Here is a 25,723-nt window from a genome sequence, read left to right on the forward strand (position 1 = left end):
TGATCAATGCTTATTGCTTTTCTTGTTCTGGATCCCAACAGATATGCTCAGAAATGTTTGTTCCCGGGAGGACCCTTTGTGCTACAAGATTATCCATGAGTTTCCTAGGAACTTCAGGAGTTTCGAGGAACAGCATGACTTAATGGAAAGACCAAGGGCCAGGGGGTCAGAGGGCTTGGGTTCTAATCCATATGCCTGCTGTGTGACCTTGGGCAGATCACTTCACTTCACTGTGCCTCTATTCCCTCATCTGCAAAAGTGGGGATTCAATACCTGTTCTCCATCCTACTTAGTCTGTGAGACCCATGTGGGACAGGTACTTCATCTGATATGATTACCTTGTATCTTCCCCAGAGTTTAAAAGAGTGTTTAACAAATAGTAAGTTCTTAGCAAATGCTACAATTATTTATCTCTACTCATCTGACATAGTCTGGGTAGTCTTTGGAGGTTCTTCCTAACATTTGTTTGCTGTTTCATAGCAAAAGAAAAGCGAAAAGATGGTTCTCTACATTGCATGCTTATGGACTGTAAACTTATTGTGGGAAGGGAATGTATCTCCCAACTCTGTTATATTGTATTCCCTAAGCGCTTAGTATAGTGTTCTACACATAGTATGTGCTCAATAAATACCACTGAATGAATGAATGAACATGCTATCTGCCCGTAAATATCTTAAACTGCAATTGACAAGAGCATCTCTCAGGATCACACCTGGAGAGTTTCCAGTACTCTGCCAGTCTAGACGATGGGAGGGAGAGTCGAGCAGAGAGAAGCATATCCATTCCATTCCTAGCTTGGGCAAGGGCTAGCGAGTGGAAGGCAATTAGCTACAAGTCAAAACTCACCTGTGCTGGGCAGCATCAGCAAGGGAGAGAGTTGAGGGCAGAGACTCAGGTTTACCTCATAGAAGGAAGCAATGATAAACCACTAATCGAGAAAACTCTATGGATAAACTACCAGAATGATTACAGATGGAGGTGGGGAGTTATGGAAGAGATGTGTCAATGGAATCACTAGAGGTCGGAGACAACTCGGCAACATAAGACTATTGACAAGAGAGACATAAACATATTTAGAACTAGGGCAATAAAAATCAATGATTGGATGTACAGTCAATCAATGCTATTTATTGAGTACTTACTGTATGCAGAGCCCTGTGCTAAGTGCTTGGGAAAGAACAAAACCACAGAGTTGGTAGACCTGCTCCCTGTCCACAAGAAGCTTTCAGTCTAGAGGAAACAGAACAGGAGTGAAGCAGTGTGGTCTAGTGGAAAGATCCCAGGCCTAGAGGTCAGGGGACCTGGTTTCTACTCCTGGCTCCAACACTTGTCTGTTAGGTGACCTTTGCCAAGTCTCTTAACTTCTCTGAGCCTCAGTTCCCTCATCTACAAAATGGGGATTAAAAACCTGTTCTCCTTCCTACTTAGACTGTGAGCCCTGTGTGGGACCTGATTATCTTGTATCTACCCCAGCACTTAGTAAAGTGCTTGGCACACAGTAAGCACTTACAAATACCACAATTATTATTAGCTTTATTATGACAAATGAAGCATTCTCTGAGAGGGAAGAAACACTCTTCTTATTTTCCTAAGTCTTCAGTAGCTCCAGAATTGTTTTGGAAATCCTTGCCTTTTCACTCTCATTTTCAAAGTTATTATTCCCCAGGGAGCCCACAGATTCACTGTAGAAGGAATGTCCAACATCTCCACGGTGATGGAATTCCTCCTGTTGGGGTTATCAGAGGTTCAGGAGCTGCAGCTGGTCCATGCTGCACTGTTCCTCCTGGTCTACCTGGTGGCCCTTATGGGGGATCTCCTCATCGTAACCGTCACTGTCCTCAATCAGTTCCTCCACACTCCCATGTATTTCTTCCTCGGCAACCTGGCCCTCATTGACCTCTGCCTCATCTCCATCACCGTTCCCAAGTCCATCGTCAACTCCCTGACCAACAACACATCTATCTCTTTCCTGAGATGTGTTTTACAAGTTTTATTCTTCATATCTTTGTCATCCACTGAAATGATCTTGCTCACTGTGATTCCCCATGACCAGAGGGGCTTGTGGAAAGATGGCAGCTGTCTCCTGGCTCAGCAGGGGCCTCTCTGGCCTCATGCACATGGCCGCCACCTTCTCCGAGCCCTCCTGTATATCCAGTGTGATCCAACATTTCTTCTGTGTTGCTCCCCAGCTCCTGGCCCACGCTTACTCCGCTGTGATCCTTAGAGAAGTTGAAGTCACAACCTTTACTGCAGGCGTCTCTCTGCTCTGCTTCTTTTCCATCATCATTCATTCATTCATCCAATCGTATTTATTGAGCGCTTACTGTGTGCAGAGCACTGTACTAAGCGCTTGGGAAGTACAAGTTGGCAACATATAGAGATGATTCCTACCCAACAGTGGGCTCACAGTCTAGAAGGGGGAGACAGATAACAAAACAAAACACAACAAAATAAAATAAATAGAATAAATATGTACAAATAAAATAAATAAATAGAGTAATAAATATGTACAAACATATATACATATATACAGGTGTTGTGGGGAGGGGAAGGAGGTAAGGCGGGGTAATGGGGAGGGGGAGGAGGGGGAGAGGAAGGAGGGGGCTCAGTCTGTGAAGGCCTCCTGGAGGAGTTGAGCTCTCAGTAGGGCTTTAAAGGTAGGAAGAGAGCTAGCTTGGAGGATGTGCGGAGGGAGAGCATTCCAGGCCAGGGGGCTGACGTGGGCCGGGGGTCGACGGCGGGACAGGCAAGAACGAGGCACGGTGAGGAGATTAGCGGCAGAGGAGCGGTGGGTGCGGGCTGGGTTGTAGAAAGAGAGAAGGGAGGTGAGGTAGGAGGGGGCAAGGTGATGGAGAGCCTTGAAGCCGAGGGTGAGGAGTTTTTGCCTGATCATCTCTTACGTGCGTATCTTCTCCGTTGTACTGAAGACACCGTCGGCGGAGGGCTGATCTCCACCTGTCTTCCCCACTTGGTCGTCGTCACTCTTTTCCTCTCCACAGGAATCTTTGCCTTTCTAAATCCGAAGTCAAATGGTCCTTCAGGGATAGATCTGTATCTTACCATGTTCTATTCCATAGTGCCTCCAGTCACGAACCCCCTCATCTACAGCCTCAGAAACAGAGAGCTGAAGGACAGTCTGGGAAGGATGTTAGCTGGGACAGGGTCCAACAAGAGGGAAATGTTTGCTCGTCCATTAGTCCTTTAGACTGAAAACTCACTGTGGACAGGGAACGCGTCTAACAACTCTGTTGTATTGGACTCTTCCAAGAAGGAGCATGGGATAGTGAAAAGATTATGGGCCAGGGAATCAGAGGATGTGTGGTCTAATCCTTGCTCCCCCTCTTTCTGCTGTGTAACCATGGGCAAGTCACCTAACTTCTCTGTGCCTCAGTTACCTCATCTGTAAAATGGGGATTAAGATTGTGAGCCCCATGTGGTATAGGGACTGAGTCCACCCTGATTACATTGTATCTACCCCAGTGCTTAGAACAGTGCTTGGAACATAGTAAGCACTTAACAAATATCACAATTATGATTAAAATTGCCTTTGGCTTGCTTTTTGCTATTTAAAGTAATTGTAGAATTTTTTAAGTGCTTCTTATGAGTGGCACTCTGTACTAAATGCTGGAGTAGATTCAAGATAAAAAGGTCCCACAAGGGGCTAACAGTCTAAGGAGGAGGGAGAACAAGTATTGAAACTTCATTTTGCAGATGAGAGAACTGAGGCACAGAGAAATGAAATGACTTGCCCAAGATCACACAGCAGACAAGTCGGGGAGTCAGACTTAGAATTCAGGATCCTCTGACTCCCAGGACCAGGCTCTTTACACTAGACCATGCTGCTTCTTTAAGAAGAAGGGACTGAGAACTTGAAACCGATCAGACACAAGAAAGATCACTGGGTCTCTCAACAGCTGCCTGGGTGAGATATTTCCCCCTTTCAGCCTCCTCTTCCAGCCCAGCCTCCCATTCTCTAACCAAGACAAATCATATGTCTCCATGAGGCAAAGCCCTCACTAAAGCCATAATCACTTTCAATATCCACTGGAAGTTGGCCAATGAATAACAATTAATCCACCTGACTGACTCCTAGGTCAGTTGACTGATCCATCATTATGGAATCAGTCATATTCCATTACTGTTCTACATGCCTTCAATATTCTTGCCCAGACCTTTGACATTAATGAGGGAAATCTCTTTCCTTCTTCTGACTGGCTCTGATTGGATCATGGAGGAGATGGACATTTCAGCCCTCATTACATGTCTTGCCCTCGTATGTTTGGTTTCCATGATCATCTCTTACGTCTGCATCTCCTCAGCTGTGCTGAGGATGTGGTCCTCAGAGAGACGGTCCAAATCCTTCTCTACCTGTCTGTCCCATCTCATCGCTGTGCCCTTCTTCCTCTCCACCCCTTCGTTTGATTATATGAAATCACCCTCCCTCTCCATCTCTCCCTCGTTTCAAGACCTGCTGGTGCCTGTGTTCTACACAGTGGTACTCCCCTCACTGAACCCCCTGATCTACAACCTGAGGAACAGTGACATGAAGACTGCCCTGGAGAAGATCCTGGGAAGGGAAATGTTCACCTAGAGTGGAATGTGGTTTTGCTTTCAATAGTTGTTTTCTGATGTATCGGAGGGCGTATCATTGATCTGCAAATGCGGGAGAGGGGAGAATATTGCAACATAAAGTAAACCTATAGTGTGCTTCCATATATGCTTATACATACACATACATAAAGCGCTTAGTACAGTGCTCTGCACACAGTAAGCACTCAATAAATACGATTGATGATAAGGCAGAAGCAGAAATGATGTGGTCTTTTGGAGACAGAGGACCTGGGTTCTAATCCTGGCTCTGCCACTTGTCTGCTGTGTGACCTTAGGCATTTCACTGAACTTCTGTGGTCCTCAGTTACTTTATCTGGAAAATGGAAATTAAGACATGAACCTCATGTGGGAAATGAAGTGTGCCCAACCTGATTATCTTGTATCTACTCCAGCACTTAGTACAGTGCTCTGTACACAGTAAATAACAATGAATACAATTGAATGATTCATTCATTCAATCGTATTAATTGAACCCTTACTGTGTGTAGAGCAATGTACTAAGCCCTTGGGAAGTACAAGTTGGCAACATATAGAGACGGTCCCTACCCAACAGTGGGCTCACAGTCTAGAAGGGGGAGACAGAGAACAAAACAAAACATATTAACAAAATAAAATAAATAGCATAAACATGTGCAAATAAAATAAATAAATAAATAGAGTACTAAATATGTACAAACATATATACATATATACAGGTGCTGTGGGGAGGGGAAAGAGGTAAGGCGGGGGGGATGGGGAGGGGGAGGAGGGGGAGGGGAAGGAGGGGGCTCAGTCTGGGAAGGCCTCCAATGATTGATTGATTAGTGCCTATATGTGCTATGGGCCCGGGGATGGGGTAAATATCAAGTTGTTAAAGGTTTCAGAACAAAGGGTATTTGGCTTGAATCGTTCAACCATCTATCCTGTCCTTGTGATTTTCCACAGGTAGCAGGAAAGGATCTTCAATGACATTTATTCATTCAATAGTATTTACTGAGCACTTACTGTTTGCAGAGTCTGTACTAAGCCCTTACAGTCCATCTCTCCCATCTCTGCTTCCTCATCTCTTTGTCTTCACGTCCCTCTACCTCTGGCTTGTCTTCCCTGCCTCCTGCTCCTTCCCCTTCCTTTCAGTCTATTTCCCCCCATCTCCTACGTTCTTCTGCCACTTTGTTTTCTGTCTGCTTCCCGGATCATCTTTGTGCAGAAAAGCACTGGGCATGTTACTCCCCTCCTCAAAAATCTCCATTGGCTACCAGTCAACCTACGCATCAAGCAAAAACTCCACACTTTAGGCTTCAAGGCTCTCCATCACCTCGCCCCCTCCTACCTCACCTCTCTTCTCTCCTTCTACAGCCCAGCCCGCACCCTCCGGTCGTCTGCCGCTAACCTCCTCACTGTGCCTGGTTCTCGCCTGTCCCGCCTTCGACCCCCAGCCCAAGTCCTCCCCCTGGTGGCCTGGAATGCCCTCCCTCCACACATCCGCCAAGCTAGCTCTCTTCCTTCAAAGCCCTACTGAGAGCTCATCTCCTCCAGAAGGCCTTCCCAAACTGAGCCCCCTTTTTCCTCTCCCCTTCCCAAACCCCCTGCCCTATCTCCTTCCCCTCCCTACAGCACCTGCATATATGTTTGTACAGATTTATCACTGTAATTATTTTACTTGTACATATTTACTATTTTATTTTGTCAATGATGGGCATCTAGCTTTACTTCTATTTATTCTGATGACTTGACACTTGTTTTGTTTTGTTGTCTGTCTCCCTCTGTGAGCCCGTTGTTGGGTAGGGACCGTCTCTGTATGTTGCCAACTTGTACTTCCCAAACGCTTAGTACAGTGCTCTGCATACAGTAAGCGCTCAATAAATACGATTGAATGAATGAATGAATGAATGAATGTCTGTGCCACTTCCTGTCTTTCCCCCACATGAATTCCACTCTGGGGAAGATTTTCTCCAGCAACTTCATTTCCAGGACGAACTGACACTCGGTGTTGCCGGGGTAATAGGAAAATGGAGAGATCCACTTGAGGGAAGTAGAGTGGCCTGAGAAGATCCTGAGCCTGGGAAGCAGAGGATCTGAAGTCTAATTCTGCCTCCGCTACTTATCTACTGTGTGTCCTTGGGCAACTCACTTCACTTCTCTGTGTCTCAGTTCCCTCACCTGCAAAATGGGGATGCAATACCAGTCCTCCCTCCTACTTAAACTGTGAGCCCAGTATGAGACAGGGACTGTGTCCACTCTGATGACCTTGTATCTACCCCAGTGCTTACTAAAGAGCTTGGCACATAGTAAGGGATTAGGTAATACCGCTATTATTATATTAATGGAGGACTTTAGTCACACTGTTCTACACGTCAAAGCTTTCCTATGAGCCTTCCTCCCTCAACCCTACCAACCCTCCATTTCCTCTCACTATTTTTTAATGGTATGTCTTGAACACTTACTTGTGCTGGGCACTGTACTAAGTGCTGGGGTAGACACGAGTTAATCGGGTTGAACACAATCCATGTCCCACATGGCCTCACAGTCAAAATCTCCTTTTCACAGAAGAGGTAACTGAGTCCCAGAGAAGTAAAGTGGCTTCTCCAAGGTCACTCAGCAGACAAGTGGCAGAACCCAGGACCTTGACTCCCAGGCCCGTGCTCTTTCCACAATGTCGTGCTGCATCTCAATAATGGTTCTCCTCATAATGTGAGCTAGTTTAACAAAGATTAAACAATAGTTTAATGGCATTCATTATTAGAAAACAGCACAAAATGGAATTTCATATTCTTTCTCCATGTGTTCTGGAACAAATACTAATTTATAACATGTAAATCAAAGAGAAAATCTACTCACTTTAACAGTCATACCAGCTCCACAACAATTACCTACATAGCCTTATACTCTACTCCATTCTCCAGCTGTAACTGGTTTTAATTTCTATCTCCCCCTGAATGCTGTAAACTCCCTGTGAGCAGTTAATGCAACTGCCAACTCTGTTATATTGTACTTTCCCAACCACTTAGTACAGTGTCTGCACATAGTAAGCATTCAAAAAATACCCGTGGATGATTATTCTAATAATTTAATTTGGCACATTCCTTTGGTGAGAGAGACAAAGATGAGACATGAAATGGGAGAAGCGATATTTACAAGCTATGGCTAAGGGAAGGCCAAATGAACTAATGAAAAAGAGTGTGAGTGGAATTTCATAGCCTTAATTCATTGTTTTAAGTTAATGTCTGTCTCCCCTTCTAGACTAAAAACTCATTGCAGGCAAGGAATGTGCCTGTTATTTTGTTATATCATACTTTCCCAGGTGCTTAGTACGGTGCTCTGAACACCTGAAGTGTTCAATTAATACTATTGATTGATTGATTGGATGAGGGAGGTGGGACATGGGCAGAGGTGAAAGGGACAGTATCAGAGGCCAGAGTGGAGACTGACTCAGGATTGATATTCCCCATCCCACCCAACTAGGGCTTTGCCGAAGATCCAGGGCAGACCTTTAGAGATCGGATTCTTTCTCCCTACACCTTCCAGAGGCACTGCCCTCAGCCTCCTCCTGGGGAAGGAGATGAGTCCTCCACTCAAATGCGCTCAGGCCCTCAGGACTAACCACAGAAATAAGGTTGGAGGTAAAGGGAAAGAAAGGAACATGGAAGATTTGGGAGCTGATGTAGGAAATCACCTCACACAAAACAGTGCCCTCTGGGGGTTGTTCCTGACGTCATGTGTTGTTGCGGAGGGGCTTCACCCAAACCATCGCTCTAGCGTGCCCAAATCCCCTTTTTGGCCCAAGGAGACTTGCCTGATCGTGCCCCAGTTAAGGGTTCCCCTGCCTCCCCAGGAGCCTCCCTCTGGTGTTCCTGTCTGGCCTTAGCAGGATCACATAGACCTTGGGCCCAAAGATGCAGCCGTGGAGCCCAGTGCCGGAGGCCAGGATGGAGAATACCTCCACGGTTACTGAGGCCTTGCCCCTGGTGCTTAGGTAGGTGGGCAGGACGGAGATCCAGACGTTGCAGAACACCAGGATGCTGAATGTGATGAACTTGGCATTGTGGAAGCTGTCCAGCAGCTTCCTGTCCAGGAAGGCCACCGTGAGGCTGGTCAGGGCCTGAGCCCCATGTAACCCAGGACGCAGTAGAAGGCAGTGGCTGAACCCTCGTTGCACTGGACCACGATGATCCTGGCCTCGGATACCATGTCTAAGTTGGGGAACCGAGGGGAGGTCCCCAGCCAGACCATGCAGATGTCCACTTGGATGAGGGAGTAGACATAGACGGTGGAGGAAGGAGTCCTGGGCCCCAACCACGTCCTCAGTTTGCTCCCTTGTCCAGTGGCCCTGAAGGCCAGGACCACAGTGACCTTCTTGGCCCACACAACTGAAATGGTCATGGAGAAGGTGACTTCGAAGGCTGTCTGTTGTAAGAATGCAGGTGGCCGGGCCGGGGTAGCTGATGAAGGTCAAGGAGGACAGGAAGCAGATCAGAAGGGACATGAGGAGAATGTAACTGAGACTGCAGTCAATTTTCATTATGGGGGTGCCCGGGTGGTGGACTAAGAGTCCCAAAACCAGGGCTGTGAAGAGAGAGAAACAGAGGGCTAAGAACACCATAACCACTGCCAAGGGCCCCTCAAAGGAAAGGAAGACCACTGCTTTCAGAACCCAATGATCTATTTGGCGATTTGGAAAATCATCTTTGGGGCATCTGATGCATTGATCCCTATCTGAAAGGAATAAAGGAGATTCCCCACCTCACCTGGGAAGAGGTATGAAGTTCCAGCCCCTGGGCGAGGGAAGTTCACAATACAAGTGCAAAGTAATGCAGAGAAGAGAAACCAGGAGGCTCAGTTGGATGGAGAAACTGCTTTCAAAGGACTTGAAATGTGTATACCAACTCTGTTGTATGTTACTCTCCCAAGGCCTTAGTCCAATGCTCTGCACCCAGTCAATGCCCAATAAATACTGGTTTGACTGGAATGATAAGATTTAGTCTGCTCAGTTACTTTAGCACTTGGATTTGTACCATTTATTCACCTCAACGACGCTCAGCTCCACAGTCCTTCTGGCCATAACCATAATTTATTTTAATGTCTGTCTTCCACTATAGATTTTAAGCCCCTTGAGGACAGGGAATGTACCTACCAACTATTATATCATACTCTCCCAAGCGCTCAGTACAGTGCTCTGCACACAGGGTTACATACAAATCAGTAATAGATACAAATCAGTTCACTTCTCTGTGCCTCAGATACCTCATCTGCAAAATGGGGATTGAAACGCTGAGCCCCATATAGGAAAGCGTGTGTGTCCAACCCAATTTTCTTGAACCCATCCCAGTGCTTAGTACAGTGTCTGGTACATAGTAAGCATTAACAAATAACATAATTATAATTATTATTATTATCAAGTGGCAGAGCTGAGATTAAAACCCATGTCCTTCTGACTCCCAGACTAATGATCTATCCCCTTGGCTATGCTACGTCTTCACATATTCCCTCGGGTCTGGAACTCCATCCCCCTTCATGTCTAGCAGACTACTACTCTCTCCATCTTCAAAGCTCTATTAAATCCTAGAGCTCTTCGCTGATTATTCTGTCATTTTGTCCTTTTTGTTTTACCTAGGTACTTGGGCTTATACCCTTTAGGCAGCACTTTTATAGTCACCCTTGCCCCCCCTCTTGTCTACATATTCTGATATTCTGTTACTTCTCCTTGTACCCCTAAAGCAGTACCTTTATATTCAACCCTGCCCCACCCCCTTATGTACATATCCTGATATTCTGTTACTTCTCTCATTCATAATTTATTTAAATGTTTGCCTTCCCAACGAGATTGTAAGCTCCTTTCATTTTTCTTTTTTATGGCATTTGTTAAAAGCTCACTATGTGTAAAACACTGGAGTAGATACAAGACGATTAGTTGGACACAGCCCCATTTAATCCCCATTTTACAGATGAGGTAACTAAGGCACGGAGTACTTAAGTGACTTGCCCAAACTCACTCAGCAGGCAGGTGGCAGAGCCAGGATTAGAACCAATGTCCACTAACTTCCAGGCCCGTGCTCTTTCCACTAGGCCAGTGCAGTTTCTCCAAGATCCCTAAGGGCAGGGATCGTGTCTAATCGGTCTACTCTACTGTATTTCCTCAAGGGGTTAGAACAGCGCTAGACTCAAAGTAAATGCTCAATCGATGTTGATCCTACCCCTTCATTACCCAATAAATTATGTCTTCAAAATCTACAGTACCACAAGCCCATGGGCCTACAAGTAGAGGGTTCAGGGAGAGAGATCCTCAGTAGCCTGGGACTGTAGGATCCATCTCCTGCCATGGCCAGCTCCCTTGAAGGAGCCCACAGTCAGTGGTATCTTTGGCTGATTTTAGAACGTCAGAAGGGAGAAAAGGACTGAGTCCCCTCAGGGCAGGGACACTGTCTGATCCAATCGTATTGTATGTAGCTCAGCACAGTGCTAAAAGGAATTGTATGGATTTAACAAGACAAGAAGCAGCATGGCCTAGTGGACAGAGCATGGGCCTGGGAGTCAAAGGACCGGGGTTCTAATGCTGGCTCTGCTAATTGCTTGCTGTGTGACCTTGAGCAAGTCACTTAATCAATCAATCAATCAATCAATCGTATTTATTGAGCGCTTACTGTGTGCAGAGCACTGTACTAAGCGCTTGGGAAGTACAAGTTGGCAACATATAGAGACAGTCCCTACCCAACAGTGGGCTCACAGTCTAAAAGGGGGAGACAGAGAACAAAACCAAACATACTGACAAAATAAAATAAATAGAATAGATATGTAAAAGTAAAATAAATAAATAAAAAATATAGTAATAGATATGTACAAACATATATACATATATACAGGTGCTGTGGGGAAGGGAAGGAGGTAAGATGGGGGGATAGAGAGGGGGACGAGGGGGAGAGTAAGGAAGGGGTTCAGTCTGGGAAGGCCTCCTGAAGGAGGTGAGCTCTCAGTAGGGCCTTGAAGGGAGGAAGAGAGCTAGCTTGGCGGATGGGCAGGGGAAGGGCATTCCAGGTCCGGGGAATGACGTGGGCCGGGGGTCGATGGCGGGACAGGCGAGAACGAGGCATGGTGAGGAGATTAGCAGCAGAGGAGCGGAGGGTGCGGGGTGGGCTGTAGAAGGAGAGAAGGGAGGTGAGGTAGGAGGGGGCGAGGTGATGGAGAGCCTTGAAGCCGAGGGTGAGGAGTTTCTGACTGATGCGCAGATTGATTGGTAGCCACTGGAGATTTTTGAGGAGGGGAGTAACATGCCCAGAGCGTTTTTGGACAAAGACAATCCGGGCAGCAGCATGAAGTATGGATTGAAGTGGGGAGAGACATGAGGATGGGAGATCAGAGAGAAGGCTGATACAGTAGTCCAGACGGGATAGGATGAGAGCTTAAACGAGCAGGGTAGTGGTTTGGATGGAGAGGAAAGGGCGGATCTTGGCAATGTTGCGGAGCTGAGACCGGCAGGTTTTGGTGACGGCTTGGATGTGAGGGGTGAATGAGAGAGCAGAGTCGAGGGTGACACCAAGTTTGCGGGCTTGTGAGACGGGAAGGATGGTAGTGCCGTCAACAGAGATGGGAAAGTCAGGGAGAGGGCAGGGTTTGGGAGGGAAGACAAGGAGTTCAGTCTTGGACATGTTGAGTGTTAGGTGGCGGGCAGACATCCAGATGGAGATGTCCTGAAGCCAGGAGGAGATGCGAGCCTGGAGGGAGGGGGAGAGAGCAGGGGCAGAGGTGTAGATCTGGGTTTCATCAGCGTAGAGGTGATAGTTGAAGCCGTGGGAGCGAATGAGGTCACCAAGGCAGTGAGTGTAGATCGAGAACAGAAGGGGACCAAGCTCTGAACCTTGGGGAACCCCCACAGGAAGGGGATGGGAGGGGGAGGAGGAGCCTGCAAAAGAGACGAGAATGAACGACCGGAGAGATAAGAGGAGAACCAGGAGAGGACGGAGTCTGTGAAGCCAAGGTCGGATAGCGTGTTGAGGAGAAGGGGGTGGTCCACAGTGTCGAAGGCAGCTGAGAGGTCGAGGAGGATTAGGATAGAGTAGGAGCCGTTGGATTTGGCAAGCAGGAGGTCATTGGTGACCTTTGAGAGGGCGGTTTCCGTGAAATGTAGGGGATGGAAGCCAGACTGGAGGGGGTCGAGGAGAGAGTTGGTGTTGAGGAATTCGAGGCAGCGCGTGTAGACAACTCGTTCAAGGAGTTTGGAAAGGAATGGTAGGAGGGATATGGGGCGATAACTAGAAGGGGAGGTGGGGTCAAGAGAGGTTTTTTTTTAGAATGGGAGAGACATGGGCATGTTTGAAGGCAGAGGGGAAGGAACCAGTGGAGAGTGAGCGGTTGAAGATGGAAGTTAAGGAGGGGAGAAGGGATGGAGCGAGAGATTTCATGAGATGAGAGGGAATGGGGTCAGAAGCACAGGTGGCCGGAGTAGCACTTGAAAGGAGGGAGGAGAGCTCCTCTGGGGATACTACTGGGAAGGATGGGAGAGTAGCAGAGAGTGTTGAGAGCTGGGGGGTTGGAGAAAGGTGGGGAGTGACTTTGGGGAGGTCGGACCTGATGGATTTAATTTTGTTAATGAAGTAGGAGGCCAGATCTTTGGGGGTGAGGGAAGGAGGAGGGGGAGGAACCGGGGCCTGAGAAGGCAGTTGAATGTACGGAAGAGCTGGCGGGGATGATGGGCATGTGTGTCAATAAGGGAGGAGAAATAGTTTTGTCTGGCAGAGTAAAGGGCTGGGTTAAGGCAGGAAAGGTTAAACCTGAAGTGAACGAGGTTGGCATGGTGTTTAGACTTTCACCAGCAGCGTTCGGCAGCTCGAGCATAAGAGCGAAGAAGGTGGACAGTGGCAGTGATCCAGGGCTGTGGGTTAGTTGTACGAGAGCGGCGAAGGGAAAAGGGAGTGAGTGAGTCTAGCTGAGTAGAAAGGGTAGAGTTGAGAGCAGTAATCTGATCATCAAGACTGGGTAGAGAGGAGAGGGAGGCGAGGTGGGGTGTGAGGCGCCCAGAAAGATGGATGGGGTCAAGAGAGTGGAGATCTCTGTGAGGGAGTAATGTGGATTTACAGGGGAAAGGAGTGTGAGTGAGGAGGCAGGTGAGAAGATTATGATCAGAGAGAGGGATTTCAGAGTTGGTGAGGGTGGACACAGTGCAGCGATTGGAGATGATGAGGTCGAGGGTATAACCAAGTTGGTGAGTGGGCGAGGTGGGGTGGAGCAAGAGGTTGGTAGCGTCGAGGAGAGATAGAAGGCGGGAGGCAGAAGAGTCATCAGGGATATCCATGTGGATGTTGAAGTCTCCGAGGATCAGACTGGGCATGGAAAAGGAGAGAAGAAAGCTGAGGAAGGGGTCAAAATCGTTAAAGAAGTTGGAGGTGGGGCCGGTGGGTCAGTAGATGACGTCTACCAGAATCTGGAGGGGGTGGTAGAGCCGAATAATGTGGGCTTCAAAGGAAGGGAAGGAAAGGGAAGGGGGAGGAGGGATTGTACGAAAGCGACACTGGGGGGCGAGAAGGAAACCGACACCTCCTCCTTCTCCGGTGAGTCTGGGGGAGTGGGAGAAGAAGCGGCCTCCACTGGACAGAGCAGCAGAAGAGACCGTGTCGTCCGGAGACAACCATGTTTCAGTTAGGGCGAGGAGGAGTCGAGAGCTGGAAAGGAATAGGTCTAGGATGAAAGGGATCTTAGTTAAAACGGAGCGGGGGTTCTAGAGGCCACACCTGGCAGCAGCTGTCGAGGGAGGGGAGGGAGGGGGAAGGGTGAGAGGGGTGGGGAGGGTTTGGATTGGGATGAGTTGGCGGGGGCCTGGGCGGGGAGAGTGGGAAGAGGGGTGGCGATGGGAAAGAAGAACTGGGATGGGGTGGGGGCGGGGAGAAGAGGAGGGAGGGGGCTGGGAGGGAGGAGTGGCAGCCTGGCGCTGGTACAGAGGGATCCTTGGTAGGGGGTGAGGGGGGAGTGGTCTTGGTCGGGGAGAGGGAGGGAAAAAGCTAGGTGGGAGAGGGGAAGGGGAAGGTGAGGAATGGGAATGGCAGTTGGGAGCAAAGGAATGGTGAGGTCAGCAGGGCGAGTGACAGTACAGCGGGAGGTTAACAGCTGAAATGCAGAAGCGATAAAACAGTAACAATGATATAAGTAGGCGAAGGCATCACAGGGTGTAGTTAAACAATTACCATGCTATGGCAATAATAACATTGGCAGATAATGATTTCACAAAGAGCAGATACAAACTATTATGTGCTGGAGTAGTGTGGACCTCTTAAGGGGGTCAGGGAGCAGAGATACCTGGGGAGAGGAGTGAACAGCCAACTAGCATGGGATGGCTGAATAGGTGCCAATGAGTTTGTCATCAATGTAACTTGGTGATAACGAGGGCCTTTTTCCCGAGGTGGGGGGGGGGAGAGTCAGTCACGACCGGACCGGGAAGTGGGGGGGATGGGGGGCACTTTAAGGAAGGTCCCTTAAATGGGGGGGGGGGGAAGCAGGGGGCGTCTATAGGGGCGCTCTGAGGAGAAGAGCCTTCCGGGAGCAGCGGGGGCCAAGCGGTGTGATGGCGGGTGGGCGGGCCTCTCGGGAACGGAGTCCCGGGCGTCTATGGCGGGCCTCTCTGGCGCTCTGAGGAGAGGAGCCTTCCGGGAGCAGCAAGGCCGCGCGGTGTGAAGGCGGGCGGGCGGGCCAATCGGGAAAGGAGTCCCGGGCGTCTATGGCGGCGCTCTGAGGAGAAGATCCTTCCGGGAGCAGCAAGGCCGTGCGGTGTGATGACGGCGGGCCCCTCGAGAACGGAGTCCCGGGCGTCAATGGCGGCGCTCTGAGGAGAGGATCCTTCCGGGAGCAGCGGGGGCCACACGGTGTGATGGCGGGCGGGCGGGCGGGCGGGCCTCTCGGGAACGGAGTCCCGGGCGTCAATGGAGGCGCTCTGAGGAGAGGATCCTTCCAGGAGCAGCGGGGGCCACGCGGTGTGACAGCAGGCGGGCGGGCCTCTCGGGAACGGAGTCCCGGGCGTCTCTGGCGGCGCTCTGAGGAGAGGATCCTTCCGGGAGCCGCAAGGCCGCGCGGTGTGATGGCGGGCGGGCCCCTCGGGAACGGAGTCCAGGGCGACTATGGCGGCGCTCTGAGGAGAGGATCCTTCCTGGAGCAGCAAGGCCGCGCGGTGTGATGGCAGGCGGGTGGGCCTCTCGGGAACGGAGTCCCGGGCGTCAATGGCGGCGCTCTGAGGAGAGCATCCTTCCGGGAGCAGCGGGGGCCCACGCGGTGTGGCCTTAACTTCTCTGTGCCTGTGTTCCTCAACGGTTAAATGGGGATTAAATATCTGTTCTCCCTCCTATTTAGACTGGGAGCACCACGAGGCAGGGGGACTGTGTCCAACCTATGAAACCTTTACCTACCCCAGGGCTTAGAACAGTGTTTGACACATAGTTAAGTGTTTAACAAAGACCCTAAAAAGATGCCATCATTATTAAACTGCAAGCTTGTTGTATGTGCAGGGATCATGTCTACCAACTCTGCTGTATTGCACTTTCTCAAGTGTTTGGTACAGTGCTGTGTACACAGTGAGCACTCAATAAATACCACTGATAGACCGATGGGCAGGAAATCTGTTTGCTAATTCTGTTATACTTTCCCAAGAATTTACTAGAGTGCTATGCACATAGCAAGCCCTCAATAAATACCATTGGTGGATTGATTAATGACTGACATGAAATATTCCAGTTAAAATTTACACTCAGCCTGGACTTTTGGTCAGGAAACATGTCTATCAACTCTATTGTATTGTACTCTCCAATCAATCGATGATATTTACTAAGCACTTATTTTTTGCAGAGTACTGCACAAAGCACTTGGAAGAGTACAGTATAACACTATAACTCCAACTATAACTGCAAATTATAAGTGCTCAATAAATATAATTGATTGATTCACTGATTTTTTATAGCTTTTTTTTCCTTTGGTTTGTTTTTATGGTATTTGTTAAGCCATCCTGCTTACAGTGCTTCTGGGCTTCTGGGAATATCATTCTCCTGCTACTTTCCACCTTCTCCAGCCTAAGGCCCATTGACTAGATTTTCGCTCACCTGGGCCTGGCCAACACCATGGTGCATCTCAGCAAGGGAATCTTGGAGACCACTGAAGCTTAGACGTTGGAAAACTTCCTGGACACAATTGGCTACAAAATCCTCCTTTATTGCTACCGTGTGGCCCGAGGACATTCCATCTGCTCCTACGCATATTCCAGGCTGTCACCCTCAACCTTGGGACCCTCCAATGGGCTCTGGTCAAAGACAGAGCCCCCAGATCGGTCGGCCAGTCATGCCTTCTCTTCTGGATCCCCAGTTTGTGCCTTGACGTTGCCACCCCCTCAGAACCAGACCAGGGATCAGAATATAGTTCATTTTAAATACGGTTCTTCAGTCAGAGTCAGTGCGGGCCTCACCCTGGCGAATTCCATCATTTTCACCCTCCCTGATCTCCTCTTTATAGGGCTCATGAGTGGGGCCAGCACTGGCCAGGTGACTTTACTGTGTAAGCACCACAAGTTAGTCTAGGACCTGCACGGTCATGGATCCTGTCCAGTACGATGCCCAAGTTTTGAGAAGCCAAATGTGTCCTTTTCCTGGTCACTCTCTATGATCTCCTGTACGGAGGAAGTTCGGTCACCTTGAACGTGTTAATGAACACCCAGGCCGAGACTCCCCTCATACTGAATATCCACACGGTTTTGTCGTTTGTCTTCTTGGCCATAAGTCCACTCCTGATTATCAACAGCATCAGGCGACCATTCTGGGGCAGATTTTCTGAGGTAACACAAAGCCCCACTCTCCACATTAACCGAGCTGACAGCAGCAGCAGAGCCCCAAGTAGGTGGGAGAGAAGGGAAAAGGACCTGAGACAGGAGGGACTTTAAGCCAGTTATGGTCAGGGAATGTGTCTACTAATTCTGTTTTATTCTACTCTCCCAAACGCTTAGTACATTGCTGTGAACATAGTAAGCACTCAATAAATACCACTGATTATTGATTGTTTGAGGGACCTAGTGCAATAGTCACTTCCCAGGGAAGTTCCCCACAGCACTTATGTGCCTATCTATGAACTATGTATTATAAATTCTTTATTTATATTCATGTCTGTCTCTCCCTCTAGCCTGTAATTTCGCTGTGGGAAGGGAATGTCTGCCAACTCTGTTGTATAGGACTCTCCTAAATGCTGAGTACAGTGCTCTGTGCATGGTAAACACTCAATTAAATACCTTTAGTGATGATGATGATGATGAATTTTAGCTTTGCCTGGGTGAAGTGACAGCTGAATTTCAGCATGAGACAGCCTGAACTTGACAGGAGCCTCTACTCCCTTCTCTGCAGATAGTAAGTGCTAGATAAATACTATTGATTTGTATCTACCCCACCACTTAGAACAGTGCCTGACACATAGTAAGCTTTTAACAAATATCCCTGAAAAAATCAAAAAACAAAAGGAGGCTTAGCTGGTCTTGAACTTCTTGACAAGTTTGGCCAGGTAAATTTTTGGCAAGTTTGTCTGTTTCATCTAATTCATTTCATGCTACAGTTCGTTTCTTGCTATTTGTTCTCTTTTCTTTCTGCTTTGTTAGCATCAAAAATCATATCTATCTTCCAAGTGATATAATATACATCCATATAAAATATACATATCACTGTCATTATATTCCATCATCATATATCACTATATGAAGGACAATGATATGTGCGTGTGTGTATATGTATGTATATATATATCTATATAGATGTATATGTGAGTAGTGATGTATATTATCAGTGATAATACACATGCATTATTGTCTTTCATATTCAAATAAGACACCACTGACAGTGCTGGGTTATTTTACTATGATATTTGTTAAGCGTTTATAATGTGCCAGGCATTGTACTAAGCACTGGGTAGATAGAAGCTAAATCAGGTTGGACTCCCAGAGAAGCACAGTGACTTAGGGAAAGAGCACTAGCTTTGGAGTCAGAGGTCAGGGGTTCATATCCCAGCTCTGCCAATTGTCAGCTGTGTGACTTTGGGCAAGTCACTTAACTTCTCTGTGCCTCAGTTACCTCATCTGTAAAATGAGAATTAAGACTGTGAGCCCCCTGTGGGACAACCTGATCATCTTGTAACCTCCTCAGCGCTTAGAACAGTGCTTTTCACATAGTAAGTGCTTCATAAAATCCATAATCATTATTATTATGTCTCACACGGATCTCATATGGGGCTCACTGTCTTAGTCCGCACTTGACAGATGAGAGGACTGAGATAAAGAGAGTTCCCTGAGGTCACACAGTGGAACAAGGGGTAGAACCAGGATAAGAACCTAGGACCTCTGACTCTCAGGCCCGTGCTCTATCCCTTAGGCCACACTGCTTCTCTATGGAGTCACAGGACCGATCAAGCATATTACCAAGGGAAATAATTTCAGAGCATTCCTCTGGGCTTGAATTTGTCATAGATGCATCTACTCCCCACCCACCCCGCCCTCACAAACCGATCCAATGTCCTGCTCCTAATTTTGCTGAGCCAGAATTCCCAGAAGGGATGAGACAGGGAATGAAAAACATCTTAGCCGAGTCAACGCAGGTGCCAATCCTGAGGGCAGCGATTCTTTAGGACTGGGAAGTATCTCGCTCTGCTCAGGGGTTGGAACGGGGGCTGAGGGAGGGAGGGAGGGTGAAGAGCGGTCAGAACTCAGGGGCGTCCACATGGCCAATAACAAACGGATTCCCTTTGAAAGAGTCAGAGATTTTTGCAATCATAACTTAGCCAACCTTCAATTATGGGCCCTAGTGACTGATCCCAGACATCTCTCCTTCACCAATCAGGAGGAGCCATGAAATCCCATGGCACAGAATTAAAGCTATTGTCAAAGAAAACTAGAAACTGTAGCCCCAAGACCAGGTATCAGAAATGGAAAGCATCTCCCTGAGCTGACATCATCACCGGTACTAATACTCAGATGGACCCTTCCAAGCTGTGGCAGCGCGAAGTAATATGGCATAGTTGAAAGAGCACGGGTCTGGGAGTCACAGGCTCTGTTTTTTAATCCCAGCTCCGCCACTTGTCTGGGTGCGACTTTGGGGAAATCGCTTCACTTCTCTGTGCCTCAGTCACCTCATCCATAAAATGAGGATTCAATACGTGTTTCTCCTTCCTTCTTAGACTATGAGCCCCTTGTGGGATGCGGACCTGTACAACTCGATAAGCTTGTATCTACCCCAGCCCTTAATAAAATGCCTGGCACACAGAAAGTGCTTAGCAAATACCATTTTTTAAAAAAATAATCACTGGGAATGCAAAACTCTCAGAGAAACAGGGAACGGGGAGAATGGAATTGGAACTGAAAAGATAGATTCACAGAAGAGGAGGGTTGAGGAAAGACGAGGAGAGCAATGTGTTCAGGAAACAGGTACAGTGAGCTGGGACTGCAGGCACAAATGGAAAGAGCAGTGTGGCCTAGTGGATAGACCACGGGCCTGGAAGTCAGAAGATCTGGTTCTAATCTTGGCTCTGTCACATGTCTTTTATGTGACCTTGGGCAAGTCACTTCACTTCTCCATGTCTCAGTTTCCTCATCTGTCAAATAGAGATTGAATGTCTGTTCTCCCTTCTATCTCCTTCCATATCTGCCAGACCACCACTCTCCCCACCTTCAAAGCCTTATTAATGGTCTCATTTCCTCTAAGTGGCCTTCCCTACTTAAAACCTCTTTTCCCCAGTGCCCTCTTCCTTCTGCATCATCTGTGCACTTTGATCTGTGACTTTTGAGCAATTTATATTCATCCTCTAGTACTTATGTACATATCTATGCATTCTATATTAAAAAATGGATTTTTTATATTAATACCTCTCTCCCCCTCTAGATGGCAAGCTCATCATGTGCAGGGAATGCGTCCACCAACTCTGTTGCACTGTACTCTCCCAAGCACTTTGTGGGCAGGGAATATGTCAATTTATTGCCATATTGTACTCTCCCAAGCCCTTACTTCAGTGCTTTGCACACAGTAAGTGCTCAATAAATACAATTGAATGAATGAATGAATGAAACATTTAATACAGTGCTCTGAACACAGCAAGTGTTCAGTAAATGCCACTAAGTCAGTCAGTAAGTCAATCACATTTATTGAGCACTTATTGTTTGCAGAACATTGTACTAAGTGCTTAGGAAAATACAGTATAACAATAGAACAGACAACAAGTTTACAGTCTAGAGAGGATCATAGACATTGACATCAATGAAAAAATTGAAGATATGGACTTAAGTCCCATGGGGCTGGGACTGGGGATGAATGAAGGGAGCCCAGCTTTCTTCGCTTTTCCTCCCCACGAACAGACCCCCCACTCGGTGTGTAATAATAATGATGGTATTTGTTAAGTGCTTACTATGTGCAAAACACTGTTCTAAGCACTGGAGGGTACAAGGTGATCAGGTTGTCCCACGTGGGGCTCACAATCTTAATCCTCATTTTACAGATGAGGCAACTGAGGCACAGAGAAGTTAAGTGACTTGCCCAAAGTCAAACAGCCATTTAGTGGTAGAGTCAGGATTAGAACCCATGACCTCTGACTCCCAAGCTCATGCTCTTTCTACTGAGCCATGCTGCATCTTCGAAAAAGAAAGCCGCCTGCTGCATGCCCTGTGCCAATTGATCAGCAATCAGACCAGTAGATGTTCACCGGGAATTGTGCTTCCTAATCAAACAGTAGTGGGTCAGACAGGGAATTCCGGGAGAGCCTTCTGAGAGAGAGAATAATAATAACAACAAAAATGATTGTAATATTTGTTAAGTGTTTACTAGATGTCTTGAGAAGCAGCATAGCCATGTGGATAGAGCATGTCCAGGGAGTCAGCAAGACCTGGGTTCTAATCCTGGCTCCTCCACTTGTCTTCTCTATGACTTTGGGCAAGTCCCTTCACTTCTCTGCACCTTAGTTCTCTCATCTGTAAAATGGGGATTCAATACCTGTTCTCCCTCCTATTTAGCCTGTGAACCCCATTTGGGACTTGGAGATCTTGTATCTACTCCAGTGCTTAGTACAGTGCTTGGCGTAGAGAAAACATTTAACAAATACCACAATTATTCTTATCTCAGCACGAGGCGCTAGGGTACATACAGGCAGGTCTGTTTGGACCCAGTCTATTTCCTAAATGGGGCTCACAGTCTTCATCCCCATTTTACAGATGAGGTAAGTGTGGCAAAGAAAGGTGGAGTGACTTCCCCAAGGTCAACACAACAGGGAAGTTATGGAGCTGAGATGAGAACCCAAGTCCTTTTGACTCCCGAGCTCTAGCTTCATCTACTGGGTAGGCTGGAGGTGGGGGGGCGTGGGACAGTTGGGACTCCCAGACTCCTCTGTGTCCTATTATCTTCTCGGGGTTGAACTCCGAATGAGTCACTAGACACATTCCAGTCTTTCAGAAACAGAGTCTCCATTCATCTAATTTTTTGGTTGCTCTTCTCTGCATTCCTTTGCACCTGTACCATGGACGTCCCTCACCCTGGGACTAGAATTTCACAGAATTTCACGCCTCCACCCAAAGGAAGTGTTAGATTCCATCTATTCCTTTCAGATATGGAGTGTTCCCAGGATGAATTTCCAAATCCTCAAAGAGATCAGTTTATCCCCAAGGAGGTGGTCTTCCTTTCCTCCGAGGAGCCTTTGGGAATGGTTCTGGAGTCCTTAGCCCTCTGTTTCTCTCACCTCACTGCTCTGGATTTGGTAGTCTTTATCTGCCATCGGAACACCCCCATAGCGAAAGCTAACAACCGCAGTCTCAGTTATACCCTGCTCATGGCCCTCCTGCTCTCCTTCCTATCCTCCATGACTTTTGTTGGCCATCCCATTCTTGCCACCTACATACTAAGACAGATGGCCTTTGGAGTCATCTTCTCCGTGGTCATTTCCGCTGTGTTGGCCAAGATGGTCACCGAGGCCCTGGCCTTCAGAGCCACTGGGCCAGGGAGCAGAATGAGGACATGACTAGGGCCCACAGCGCCTTCCTCCATCATCTGTGCCTGCTTCCTCTTCCAAGTGCTTATCTGTACAGTCTGGCTGGGAATCTCCCCACAGTTCCCCAACATAGATATGGCATCTGAGGCCGGGCTCACCTTCGTCCAGTGAAACTAGGGCTCCGCCACCGCCTTCTACTGCGTCTTAGGCTACATGGGGCTTCTGGCTCTGATCAGCCTCACGGTGGTCTTCCTGGCCAGGAAGCCACCAGACAGCTTCAACGAGGCCAAGTGCATCACATTCAGCATGCTGGTCTTCTGCAGCGTCTGGGTCACCTTCCTGCCCACCTACCTGAGAACCAAGGACAAGGTCTCAGTGGCCATGGAGTTCTTCTCCATCCTGGCTTCTGGCACCGGGCTCCTCGGCTGCATCTTCTGGCCCAAGGCCTATGTGATCCTGCTGAGGCTGGACAGGAACACCAGAGGGCAGCTTCTGGGGTGACAGATCACTTAATCTGGGTGCAATCAGGTGAGACCTCCAGGGGATGGGCTCGGGGAGGTGGGCCCTTGAAGGCAAATATTCGAATGCAGCCCCTCCCCACCAACACGCGACTCCACGGATGTCCTCCAGAGGGCACCTTTTCACTTGAGGTGATTTCCCACATCAGCTTCTAAATTGGCGAAGTTCCTTCCCCCCTTTCAGCCCCGACGTCCTATAGGTAGTGGTTCACGAGTGCTTAGCTCATTTGAGCAGAGTACCAGTCTCTGTTCGCAGGACGAGGCCGCGGGCAGCGCCTCCCGCAGGCAGAAGGAGAAAGAGGCAGATTCCTGCAGGTCCAGCCTGAATCTCTGGGAGAGCCCTAGTTGAGTGGTATGGGGCACATCAATCTCAAATCAGTCCCCACTCTGGGCCTCTCATCCTGTCCCTTCCAGCTCTGCCATTATTCCACCTGCCTCATCCAGTTAATCAATCAATCATATTTATTGAGAACTTATGATATGCAAAGTCCTGTATTAAGCACGTGATAAAGTATATATAACAATATAACAGACGCATTTCCTAGCTGCAACAGGTTTACATTCTAGAGGGGGAGATAGACATTAGTTCAAATAAATAAATTATGGCTATTTTCATAAGTGCTATATGTCCCTCTCCTTTGCACTGCCCCCCCACCACCCACTGCTGTAGCCTGCAGTCCACTCCTTTCCTCTTTTTTCCTGGGTTCCCCACTTCCCTCAGGCCTTGTCCTCATGAATCAGTAATCATAATGTTTGAGCACTTACTGTGTGCACAACATAGTGCCTACTAACATGGGAGATGAAAGTACAACAGTGTGGGTAATCAATCAGTCCATCAGTTCATCATATGATTACCCACTCTTATTGAGTGCTTTCTCTGTGCAGAGCACTGTAATAATAATAATTATAATAATAATAATGGTATTTGTTAAGCACGTACTATGTGCCAAACACTGTTCTAAGCGCTGGTGTAGTTACAAAGTAATCACGTTGTCTCATGAGGGGCTCACAGACTTAATCCCCATTTTACAGAAGCAGTAACAGAGAAGTTAAGTGACTTACCCAAGGTCACACAGCAGATAAGTAGTGGAGCTGGGCTTAAAACCCATGACCTTCAGATACCCAGACCCGTGCTCTAGCCGCTGCACCATAAGTGCTTGGAGAGAACAATGTAACAATGTAACAGAAACATTCACTGCCCACAACGAACTTACAGTCTAAAGGGGGAGTCAGACATTAATATGAATAAGTAAATTACAGATATTTACATAAGTGCTGTGGAGCTGGAAGGAGAGATGAACCAGGGAGCAAGTCAGGATGATATAGAAGGAATTGGGAGAAGAGGAAAGCAGGGCTTAGTCAGGAAAGGCCTTTTGGAGATGGGCCTTCAAAAAGGCTTTGATGTGGGGAGAGTCATTGTCTGTTGGATGTGAGGAGGGAGGGCATTCCACGCCAGAAATAGAATGTGGGCTAGGAGGCGGAGGCAAGATAGATGAGACCGAGGTACATTTAGAAGGTTGGAAGCAAGAGGAGCGAAGTGTGTGGGCTGGGTTGTAGTAGGACAGTAGCGAGGTGAGGAAGGAGGGGACAAGATGATTGAGTTCTTTATAGCCAATGGTAAGGAGTTTCTCTTTGATTCAGATGTGAAAGGGCAATCACTGGAGATTCTGGAGGAGAGGGGAAATGTGACCTGAATGTTTTTGTAGAAAATGATCCGGGCAGCAGAGTGAAGCATGGCCTGGAGTGGGGGGAGATAGGAGGCAGGGAGGTTAGCAAGGAGGCTGATGCACTAATCAAAGTGGGATAGGATAAATGATTGGAATCACGTGGTAGCTATTTAGATGGAGAGGAAATGGTGGATTTTAGCGGTGCTGTGAAAGTTGAACCAACAGGATTCAGTGATGGATTGAATCTTTGGATTGAAAGAGAGAGGGGAATCAAGGATAATGCCATGGTTATGGGCTTGTGAGACAGGAAGGATGGTGGTGCCATCTACTGTGATGGGAAAGCCAAGGGAAAGACAGGGTTTGAGTGGGAAGATAAAGAGTTCTGTTTTAGATGTGTTAAGGTTGAGGTGACAGGTGGATATCCAGGTAGAGATGTCTTGAAGGCAGGATAAAATGTGGGACTGCAGAGAGAGATATATATCCGGGCTGGAGTTGTAGTTTTGGGTATCATCTGCATAGAGGTGGCAGTTGAAGCCATGGGAGCAAATGAGTTCTCCAAGACAGTGAATGTAGATGGTGAATACAAGGGGACCCAGAACTGAACTTTGAGGAACACCCAGAGGTACAGGGTGGGAGGCAGAGAAGGAACCCGTGAAAGAGACTGAGAATGAGCCGCCAGAGAGATAGGAGGAGAACCAGGAGAGGATAGTGTCCATGAAGCCAAAGCTGGATAATGTTTTCAGGAGCAAAGGGTGGTTGACAGTGTTGAAGGCAGCTGACAGGTCGAGGAGGATCATCATCATCATCATCATCAATCGTATTTATTGAGCGCTTACTATGTGCAGAGCACTGTACTAAGCGCTTGGGAAGTACAGATTGGCAACATAAAGAGACAGTCCCTACGCAACAGTGGGCTCACAGTCTAAAAGGGGGAGACAGAGAACAAAACCAAACATATGAACAAAATAAAATACATAGAATAGATATGTA

At 47.8% G+C, this 25,723-nt stretch overlaps 1 non-coding gene across 1 annotated transcript; it reads left to right on the top strand.

Annotated features, from left to right (window-relative positions):
• The first annotated feature begins 694 nt into the window (after positions 1-694).
• LOC119947786 lies at positions 695-836 on the top strand. Its single transcript, XR_005456582.1, has one exon. It is a non-coding gene; the product is annotated as a small nucleolar RNA SNORA7 (small nucleolar RNA).
• Positions 837-25,723: the final 24,887 nt, after the last annotated feature.

Source organism: Tachyglossus aculeatus, chromosome X5 (assembly GCF_015852505.1).
Source record: "Tachyglossus aculeatus isolate mTacAcu1 chromosome X5, mTacAcu1.pri, whole genome shotgun sequence".
Classification (NCBI taxonomy): Eukaryota; Metazoa; Chordata; class Mammalia; order Monotremata; family Tachyglossidae; genus Tachyglossus; species Tachyglossus aculeatus.